The following is an 11,346-nucleotide window of genomic DNA, read 5'->3' on the forward strand; positions in this document are numbered from 1 at the left end:
CTGTTAAGCACCCAGGTCCTGACTTTCCATTTGCTTCCTCTCATGTCGCAATCTCAGGTGCAGCATCGGTCCCCTCCACACACCGCATGGAGCTGCTGCAGAACGGACAATACAATACCCGGCTACTACCAAACCATCAGCAGCTGAGCCAGAGAGCGGGGAGGAGGTGAAATCTTCTTTTAATTGCATTAAGAACTGAAAAATTGAAGAGGAAAAAAAGAAAGAAAATCCCTTTTGCTTGGGATCTTGATAGTCAACAAAATTTATAAAGCGGCTATTCTTCTAGTCACCTCCATCTCAGTAAATCCATCAGCAATGAAAGGCTGTTCATGACCTCCACTCACCCTTTTTAATTTAGGCATCTCAATGTGGATATGGCTCCTTTAAACATCTACAAGATCTTCCCTCTTCACCTTAACATTCTTATATAATGGTTTCTTTACACTTAAGAAATTATGAAGGTCCACATGAATGTGTTATTGTTAAATTTATTGCCTATATATACCAATACTACTCATAAAATTTAACCCTAAATTTCATTCTAAATACATGACTCTTTATGTGGAGCTAGCACAGACATTTAAATACTGTGTACAGGTAACAATAATTTCTTTAAAAAAACAAAACCCCCAAACTTTTAAGTCCACCTACAGGAAAAAAAAAGCCATTTAAAAAGTTTCATTAGAGAATGATTACATAATAACTTATATTTCTCCAAAGTGGAAGTTAGCTCTATTCATTTTAATAGATACAACACATAAAAAAACCTAGAACCTGACTCGTCCTTCTACCATCCACAACTTATTTCAAAGGTCACCTCCTCCAGGTTCTTTGTTTTCAGGATGGAAACACAAGACAAAGAATTCAGCCCAACGGCTTCTTGCATACAGGTGGCCCCTCACAGGGCATCACTGGATTCAATAAGCCTTCCTAAAAGTGGGAGCATTTGCCCTGTATACTAACTTACAGGATTAGAGGAAGCAATCTGATTTGTTACCCTCTGAAATCAATAGAAAGTCTTCCTTTGACTTCAGTGTGTGTTGGTTCAGACACCAAATATTACAGGAAAAATACAAGGTATCATTCAGTCAAAAAAAGTATTTAAAATTCAATGCTATAAAATTATATAGTAAATAGGCAGCAATTTTCTTTCAGGTTCTGCAAACTGTTTAGAGCATGTTGTAAATTAATAATATAACTAGAAGAAAAAGATGATGTGATATTAATATATTGACCTAGCTATATGTTTTTAATTTGGAAAATTGCAATCAGAAATGGAAAGATGGAAATGTAACAGCTATATTGAAGATTATCATAAGAGTTCTTTCCATAAAGGTTAACAACAGATAATTACTTTCTCAGGAAATCACTAAAATAACATGATTTTTCTGCTTTGTTTTCACTGAAGTTTTATGATGCTCTCCTTCTTGCCACTTAGCAATGAAACAAATGAGGTTAGATGGCAAAGATGATGAAAGAAATTAGCAATAATGAGTCCAGTAACTAAAAAACATTACTAGAGAAAATTGAGTTGACCTTACTTTTATAATTATTCATTTTCTTAATTGTTTTTTTTTCTGGAATAATTGGAATGAAATTAAATAATACAAAGTACAACCCTCACATGTGATCATGTATTTGGCATAGATTAATAACCTTCCCAAACACACAACGCATTGCCCATTCTAGAGGTCACCTCTGCACAAATACCTGTTTTCTGAGCTCCGCAAGACTGGACGGACCTTTCTCTTCTAAACCTTCACTTCAGGATTAACATCTACTTGCTGCCCACCAGGCATGAAACGCTTGTGAAGTTTAATATGTTATACATGTAGTTGCCAATCAGAAGACAGGGAGGTGGATTCAAATAATAATTGCTATAGTACCTTTCCAGTTCTGCAGCCATCTCCAAAATAACATGTTTCTTGGTTAATTCTTTTCAGTTCCATCAAGGGGACAAAGAGGACGTCTACCAACTTATCACAGCTACCGAGTGCACTCCTTAGGCAAACACGGGGACATTCGTCCCACTGCAGCCTAGGGAGCACTGAGGGACACCAAGTGCTACCCTACACCCGCTGATGTTTGCAGAATCCATTCCTCTGTTATCAAGTGAAACAGTACGATTAGTTCAGTCAGTTAATCAAAGATAAAAAACTGATTACTTCTCAAGTTCAGGTCTACAGCCCTCAATATTTATACAGCAGACAACTCTGACGTTGCCAAGCTCTGCATAGATGCTATGCCATGTGCAATCCCTCCTATCTCGTGCACATTGCTTTTCAGAACTGCGTTCCCTGAGAGGAACATCAGACCACCCACAATTCCATGGCACCAAATTTTAGAGTAAAGAGAACTAGGGCTCTTGTGAAATCGGCTAAAATTTTGCAGAGTATTAAAACACTGAAAGCAAAACTCTAGGATGGTTCCTTTCAGAACCATATAAATCTCTTCCCTCTCCCCTTTGTTCTTTAGCTTCATCCATTTATGAAATACAGCACCTAACAGATGACAAATATTAAGAAATTAAGGTCTCCAAATACTCACATAAAGCAGAGGAGCATTGTTATTACCACTACCTTGTAAATGGGAACCCAGAGCACAGCAGCTGAATGACTTACCCTCAGGTTACACACAAGCTTATGACTGAGTGAGAAATCAAAGGTAGAGCTCCCACACCAGGGATACAGCCCCAAACCAAGGCAAAGAGGTTTAAGGGATTTTTAAAGTGAATGGATCAAATTTTGAGGCAACCTGGTTTGAATCTCAAGATGATGCCCAGGCAACATTTTTTTCCTGAGTTTTATTGGGAACTTCAATGTTGATGTAGATTCAGCATCTACAATAGTATATCCCAACACTCTCATGAATCAAATGCCAAACAGGTTCTTACAGTTCTTGTTCCATGTTTAAATTCAATTTAAAAAGTAGTACTAACAGGTAAAATAATTGCTGCTGAGCTGAGATACATCATGTGTTTAGTTTGATGCATTACTTCATACTAAGTTTCAAATGGGGAGATGGGAATTAGTGGACTCCCTCTCCAATTATTAATTCTGCAGAAACACACAGAGCTCGGCAATGGGACATAGTCCCAAGCTTGCCCTAGACAAACAAATGTAACAGTTGAGAGGATATGAAGGTAAAAAGTGGCCTTCTGCACCCTTCCAGGTTATTTCCTTTGTCAACAGACCTAAAAACTGATATTTTTTTTTTTTTTTTTTAAGTTAACCACACAACATAAAGAAATATGCCCCGTTTACACTGACATGTAGCATAATTCATAGCAAATAATGAAACTAGATCCCATTCCACAAACATGCCACTCAGCTCTATCCAGCACAGAAGACCCTCAAATCCCCAAATAACACACCGAAGTAGAGCCCGGGTGCCCACGAACATGCTGCGGCCAGAGGTTCCATCCAAGCTGCACTACAGCAGCTGCTATGTGGTCTCCGTGTGGTCTCCAGACATGGTGTGGTGGGCACAGGCAAAGTGAGCCCAGAGCTCAGTGTACCCTTCTTACATCTAAAAGATGTGTCAGAGTTACTTATCCTAGGCCCACAGTAATAAGTAAAGAGATGTAGGCGATTAAAATGGAAGATGTGTCTTCCTAAATATCCATTTCAGGCCAGATACTGGAATTCCCCTGCTTATGGGCGGTAGGTAACCTGGGGACCGTAACCTTTCTGGCCTGTATCCAGAAACCAAAACAAAGACAAGACACTCCCAATATCCCAAATTAGAAGAGAAAGACTAAAAAAAGAAAAAAAAAAATCTAGGATTAAAAAAAATTAAAAAAACTCAACACTCCCCCCACAAATATCAAAACAAACCAAAAAACCCAACAAAACCAAAACAAAAAGCCCCATAACAAAACCCAAAGAAAACAAGCAACCAAACAAACAGTTTTCATTCCTTAAATAAAGACTTAATTGTAAAATTGTTTACGTTCGTGTTCATATTCAAGCACGTAATTCCAAGGGTTGTCCTTGAGCTTTCTGTGGTTATTTACTGTTATGCATTTATAATTATACAGAAATTTAACAAATGTAAACCAGCTTATTCAAACAAGGCATTACACACTGCCCCCTGATAGGAGACCAGTAAAATCTCATTCAGAAATGTGTCATTGAAGTTCTATTTGTCCACTCCTATTGACTGTAGTAAAAAAGAAAAGGAAAAAAATACCTTTGAGTCATATTTCCTGTGAGTTCATCATACTCTGGCAGATAACATTTGTGAATTTTATTCAATTCATTTAAAATGATTTCTAACACACAGGCAGCAAGTTAAGGACTGCAAGGAATTCAAATGATCACCAGGCATGCAAGATTTCTCAAGAGACAGCTTTCAAACCACAAGCGAGGTATATTTTCCTTTAGGAATTGTATATAAAAAAAAATCAGATCTAATGACTCCATATTTCTCAAAAGAAGACAGGCTTACTCATGTTGTGAAATCTATTGACTCAGAGACCCTTAAAAGGGCAGGAACTGTTCTCTGCAGAAATTCAATCTGAGGTGGAACAAACTACAGCAGTTCAACAAATTTCAGTAGCTTTAAGCCGAGCGGAACTAGAGGCAGGAGATCTGGTTTTCACTGGTGTGGCTCAGCCCTACCTCTGACACGTTTAGCATCCCCTCCCCTGCATTTTCTCCCTCCTGCCAGCGTGCCAGCCCGTTCCTTTCATTGCACGGGGCAGCACAGACCCCCAGAGCTACTGCCCATCAGCTCTGCACAAATAGTGGGAAGGAACGAGGACAAGGAGAACCCGAGCGTGCTCCTGCAGCACAGATGTACCGCACTGGAGAGGGCTGGCAAGCTGAAATGGTTCTTACAACATCTGGTGAAGCCTCCAGATATCTTAAATAATAATTTCCTCCCATTTACCTTTGCTAAACATGACCTCCTGATTATGTCTCCTGCTCCATGCTATTCTCTCTTGTGGTTCCTCTTCCTAAATTTCATAGTTTTCTCCCCTTCCTGACTGACTTCATTTTCTATTGCTCCTATCAGTAGGTCCACCTACTTTTCTACTCCTCTTTATTCTATTCTTCCCTAAAGCACAAATCCAGGTCTCATAAATCCACCATCTCTGCTTCTTCCTCATATCTAATGACATTCATTTCCTTTAACCATTTTTTGTTCCCCAGCAATACTAGGCTCTTACCCAATTCCAGTCATGAGCACATTGGTCATTCCACTTGCCATTATTCTTTAATGTTCTTTCCAGCTATAATTTCAGCGGTTCCCTCCTCCCCCCTCAGCATTAAGTTTACAACTTTTAACACTTAGCTTAGTGTATAAGAAAATCGCTGTTCTCTGGAGGCTATAACAGAAGTTGAAGATAACAGATACCACTGATTTTGTTCTCAGTGAATCAGAATTACCTTGCAAGCTTTATTACCTGGGATCACAATTAACCTTTTATTAATTGGTCTTTACAAAGAACATATCTTCATTTTCCAAATGAAGGAAAACTCTTCACTCAGTCCCCAGGTTTGATTTACAACCAGTAACACTGTGGACTCAACAAACAGAGATTGCTGACTACTGAGAACAATGAGCTTGTTAGTTAACAGAATTAACAGTGCGTTGTTTAACTATAATGACAGCAATAAAACGGGAGATGTGAAGTTGATACAGTCACAACTGAATCGTAATGGATGAGATATTTACGGCAAAGCTGTTAAAACATTGAATAAAATATGGGAAGAGCAAAAGCAGATGTGATTTTATTCTTCAGAGTTGAAGCCTGTAAAGTATAAGATAGCATGAGTAATAATCACAGGTTCTGGTTCACAATGCATTAATAAATATTGATATGATGCCAGTGCTGAAACTTTCCAGATACCGAAATAAAGTGAGAAAACATGCTCTTGCATTATGTATTGCTAAGTTTAAATTTTACAGCACACATGGCAATATATTCATTATGATATTACACACCCCCCTACATTATCTCACACACACACATCTCTCTCTATTTAGGACCTGAACAAGCATTCAATTTGCCAGTCACCAGTGCTACAGCCCCCACTGCTGCAGGTACATCCCCCATAGCAGAACTGACAGGAAGGATCAGATAAGAATTCTTTATCTATTTTAGTGCAGAATTATCCAGCCAGGCTTCAATGGTTTGGCAGGAGAGTTTGGGTAGATGTGGCTGATTTTGCTCTGCAGTGTCAGGCCACACGGATGGGCTCCCTCTGATGGTGGGATCCCAGGGAAAAGGGCTGATGAGCTTCCCTGAGTAGTAACACTTCCAGCTCCTCCAGCCAAACCCTAAAAGCGTTTCCCATGACCTCACACGGCTACTGATCACACACTTTTTTGTTTTGCCACCCCAAAGGGATGGTATTTCTATCTAGAAAAATGATCACAACCTGATCAGACACCAGTTTTTTTGGCTGCAGCCTGATACACAAGATAGTATAAAACCAACCAAGCCAAACAAGAAAAAAAGAACACTGCAAATTCGAATCCTTTTCCTTCATACCTGCTCAGACATTTGTGCTGGCATGGCCACACTGCCAGCTAATGTGTGTTTGCATACATAAAATATGACACAAATATGGACATTTTTGTTTTGTTTTACTTCAAATACGTTAATCAGCCTAAATGACTACTTCTGTACAACTAAAGGACAGGCACAAAACAACATCTTGTTCCCGCTGATTCCAACAAAGCTGCTTGCCCTCCTTCCTCCTCTCCATTCTCGGAGAGCACAAACCGTGCTACAGTGACTTCACATCCCAAACGGATTTCAGGTCTGCACACACTTCCCTTGAGTTCAACCTACAGCAGGAGAAGGCTCAACGAATCACCTGTTATTGTACTAACACAGTACACTGGCATTTCATCACTGTCTGATTGGTACCCTGAAAGTCGATGGCAAGCATGTACTACTGCACTGACATCATCTGTAGGAAACTGCATAGTTATATATTATTTGATTATTTTTCTTGAAACTTCCAGTCTAAACTCCTGGGAAAGGGGGGAGATATATATAGATACACACACACATACATACATATATATATATAGGTATGTATCTCTCCATCCATTCTTTCCCAGAATGGATATAATTTCCCTGCAACTTATACTAGTATGTACTTAATGTTCTTCATTAATCATCAATCTAAATCTCAAAAGGAAGGAACTATAACACCAAACCTCACTTTCTTGAATTAAAATCTCTCTCAAAGGATTTAATTTTCTGATTTCAAACCATGAAGCAGATTTACACTGGAAAAACTTTATTTTGGCTGGGCAGATATGAGGAACTGTGTACTGTGCCTGAAGAGCTAACAGTTCACATCTGGTCTGGGACTCCTCTGCAGTTATAATCAGCCTGATTTAAAAGCTAGAGGAGAAGGAATGAAATGAACCTCCAAATAGAGCTCTCTTCTGATTTCTGTACTGTTTAGTGTAAATTTTCTGTACATGTCTGTTGTTCCTACAGTGTGGGGACTGTTCTTTACTCTTTACAGAGCATACAATGACTGAAAACCTGTACTGATGGCAGTCTGTAGGTTTCTCAGAGCACAAATAACACAAATTTTCAATCAGTGTGTTGACTCAGGCATGGTAAAGTTTCTTACAAACTTTAATGAATGTAGCCTTAAAACACCTTCCACTGTGAGTACAGCAAGATTCATACCAAAGCAATGACATGGGAAATAAGTTGTATAAATTGGTATTGGATGTAAACTGGTATCAGTCCACTGCAACCAACATGTCTGTGGCGACTTACACGGGCTAAGGATGCAGCCCTGCAACTTCACATCTAACTTAGGCAGCAAGTCTCATCAGGAGTTTCTGCAGTACAAAGCAAAAACTGCAAGAGTGGAATAAGAGCCGACACTCATGGTTTGTGCAACTATATACGCTATTCTTGAAAATGCTTTCAAATGTCTTTCCATTTTCCTCTGAAAGCACAGAACCCAAATCCAGAGATTCCAAGGGTACCTATTGGGGCACTTCGCATTTATGTTTGTAGATTCTGAAAATAAAATACCAGGAGCTACTTTGAAAACAGTCCAATTGTTTTGCCAAATCTTCCTTGAGGCTCTTCACATCCTTAAGTTATTATCTATTAGTCTGACCCACGTCTCTTCAGAATCAATGCTGTTATTGATGTTAAACTGTGCTGGCTGATTTAGATTTCTATGACATATGGACTCCTGTCCACTAGGTACTCAGCTGCAACCACTAAGCTCATTTCACTTAGATCTCAACTCCAAATAGAGTATTAGGGATAAACGGTCAGTGCTTTAATGGTCATTTCACACTTCATCATCAAGTCATCCATTCTCTGCATGTGCCACTTAAGTCTTCCGTTCTGTTCCCTCAAATATATCATAGCAAAAATGAATATGACGAAACAAATGTTGAAAAAAGCAACCTTTGCTTGGTGGTGGAGGTGTGGGTGTTTTGTGTTGTTTTTGATTGTTTGTTTGTTTGTTTTTCCCCTCTAACTAAATGGCAAATTGTCCCATTATACTAATTTCCTGCAAAATATGTATCTCCAGGACCTTCAGTGCAGCAAAGCAAGGCACTGCTACCGTCATCTTCTGTGTGGAGTGCTTCTGTTTTACATACTGACATGCATTTTAACACGAAAAAGGTCAGAGATGGAAACAGCACAGCTTGTTGCTGTGACAGCAGACATTTAACAGAAAGACTTCTGGACACACTACAGTTTAAAATAATTTAGTAAAATAATTGCCATGATTGATTTTTTGGGTCTCTGAGTTCATACCACACACTTTTGTGTGACAACTCCCTTCAGTGGTGTTTTTTCTTTCTTCCCTTTTTATTTTTTTCTTTCCCCAGCAATGACAAGAAATGCATTTCAAATAAGTTCTGGGTTGTTGTCAAAGTTTGATGAGATTCTCAAACTCCACCATCATTTGTTGGCTAAGACCAGTCTACAGAGCTATTGCCAATCCTTTGTCCGAACAGCTGGTAGCATAAGGCTAGCAGAAAATCATCTTGTTCAAATGAACTTTTCATAGCCTGCCCTTATGACAAGCTAAGCCCTATTTGTAAGGAATGCAGCACTTGCTTTTGTTGCAAGCACAGACGTTGCTCAGCAATGGCCACATCAGGACTGCACAATACATCTGCCCCTGAAAATAATTAGTTCAGTTATCACAAATGAAAGCCAGAAAGGATTATATTTCAGGGAGAAAAGGAACTGTGAGATACCAGAGAAATAAGCAAAGCTGTTGAACTTGGGAGAAGCACTAAGTCTATTACACACAACACCACACAGCCTTGGATTCACTTCATTTTAGCTACTCAGTTGAGGCATGAAAATATCTACAAAACTAAACCCCACAGGGCTTATAAACCAGACTTCTTTCATAGGCAATGGAGGAAGACAAGACAGGTGTATCTGAAGACAGCTTCGGGGTGCTTGGAAACATCATCAGCTAATCTTTGGTACAATCGCAGAAGGAAGTCACTCGAATTCACTAAAGGAAATATTGGTACAGTGATTATATCAAGTATATAATATTAATACATATGTAATCAGTATATACACAGATTCAAAGCTGCCAAGTTGATTTCACAATGTTAATTCTCCGAAGGGAGAAGAATTAGAAGAGATTATCATATTTAGCATAAGTGTGCAATTGAGCATTCATCCTGAAAACAGGAGAAACTGTTTGTAGTCCAGCTAGTCAAGGGGCTTCAAAGCTACACTTTCCAGAGAGGCGAGTCTGATTTTTCAAACTTGATCCCAGTGTCATTTGCATGATTCACCTAATAACTCTTCAGCCCCAAAAACACAAGCTACTCAGAACATAAGCTATACAGGAAGGACCAGAATTTGAGACAAGCCATCTTGCAATACAGCTCCTTCATCAGGTTCCTATGGCCCAGCATGCAGAGTGTAACAACCCAGTTTCAGCAGCAGCAATCGTGAGATGCCACCCACCTTTGCCCATAACTTGGTAGTTTGTGCACTCTTCTGCTCTAGATAACACAACAAGAAGGACTGAAAACTAGATTTTACACTTTGTTTAAAAGTATCTCCAAGCGCAGAACTATGCACAGAAAAGCATATAAGGCACAGACCATCATACAGTTGCTGCTGTGACCTGAGCTAAATATAGTCTGACCTTCTTAAAAATGGTCTGAAAAATCCAGGTTGATGAGGGATCTCAGGGTCCTTAGGCTTTATCTTCCTTGCTCTTACTCTGCTTTTCACTCTATGTGGAACATTTGTCCCAGAATCTTAAAGTGTTTCAGTATTAAGTAGTTGTTTTTCAAACAACACACAAGAGTGGGAATATTATTGAGCATGTATATAAGTATATATGTTGCACAAGGTTCAGCTACGGCATTGGAAAATTGTGCAACTTACTTGCCCATGGTCACAGTATGTTCCCATTGGAAACACAGACCCGAGGCACTCGATTGCCACAACCATACTAAAGAAACTAGACTTCACAGGCTCTATTTTAAAGCTAAATTATAATTTGTTCACTTCAAAGACATAACACAATCAATTTGCGATAGCATTACTAGGGCAAAGTATTACTGGTATGAAATGCAATACTTAAATATATATTGAAGCATTTTACTTCTATCCTATTCTTAGTATACTTAATTTTGACAGTTCTAAACAAATGTCAAACTTACTTTCAATTTCCTCTCTCCTCCTCCCCACATTTTGTGCTGGTGCATTACTAACAGAGTTAAAACTTGAAAATAGCCTTAGGCTTTCTAACCACTTTTGAATGGTATCAGAGCCTTTTGTCTATTTCAGAATATAAACTCAAAGATACTAATTTTGCCGTATTTTTAAATAATAAACTAAGAAATGTTCATAGCTAAAATAATACAAATGGGCTGTAAAATACAAAGAACAAAAAAAGAAGGAAAAATGGATACCATATTGCGAAGGAAAAAAATACTTAGATTGTCATGAATTTGAAAGGAAATCAATAGGACAACTTTGGAGACCCATTTCAATCTGTTGTTGACATTGTTTCCTAGTAGTAATTTTCTCAAAATGTTAACAGCATTGAGTTTGCTTATTGATTCTATTATTTTTGACCTTGCATTAGTGTGGGCTAATCTTACATGCCATAAAATTTCCTTTCACAGCTAAAAATTATTGTATGGCTCTAGAGGAAAGTTACAATCAGGTCACAGCCCCCTTAGGATTTTGATGAGCATATAACTGGCAATAATGAGTTATTTTTGCTTTCTATGTACCTTCCTGTTGTTTACATTTTATTAGAGTTTAGGCAGGATCCTCAGTATATTAACTAAAATACCCAAATCATAACAAATTGAAAAGTAAAATTAGAGCAGCCAGATAGG

The sequence above is a fragment of the Nesoenas mayeri genome (genome assembly GCF_963082525.1).
Source record: "Nesoenas mayeri genome assembly, chromosome: 16".
NCBI classification, from domain to species: domain Eukaryota; kingdom Metazoa; phylum Chordata; class Aves; order Columbiformes; family Columbidae; genus Nesoenas; species Nesoenas mayeri.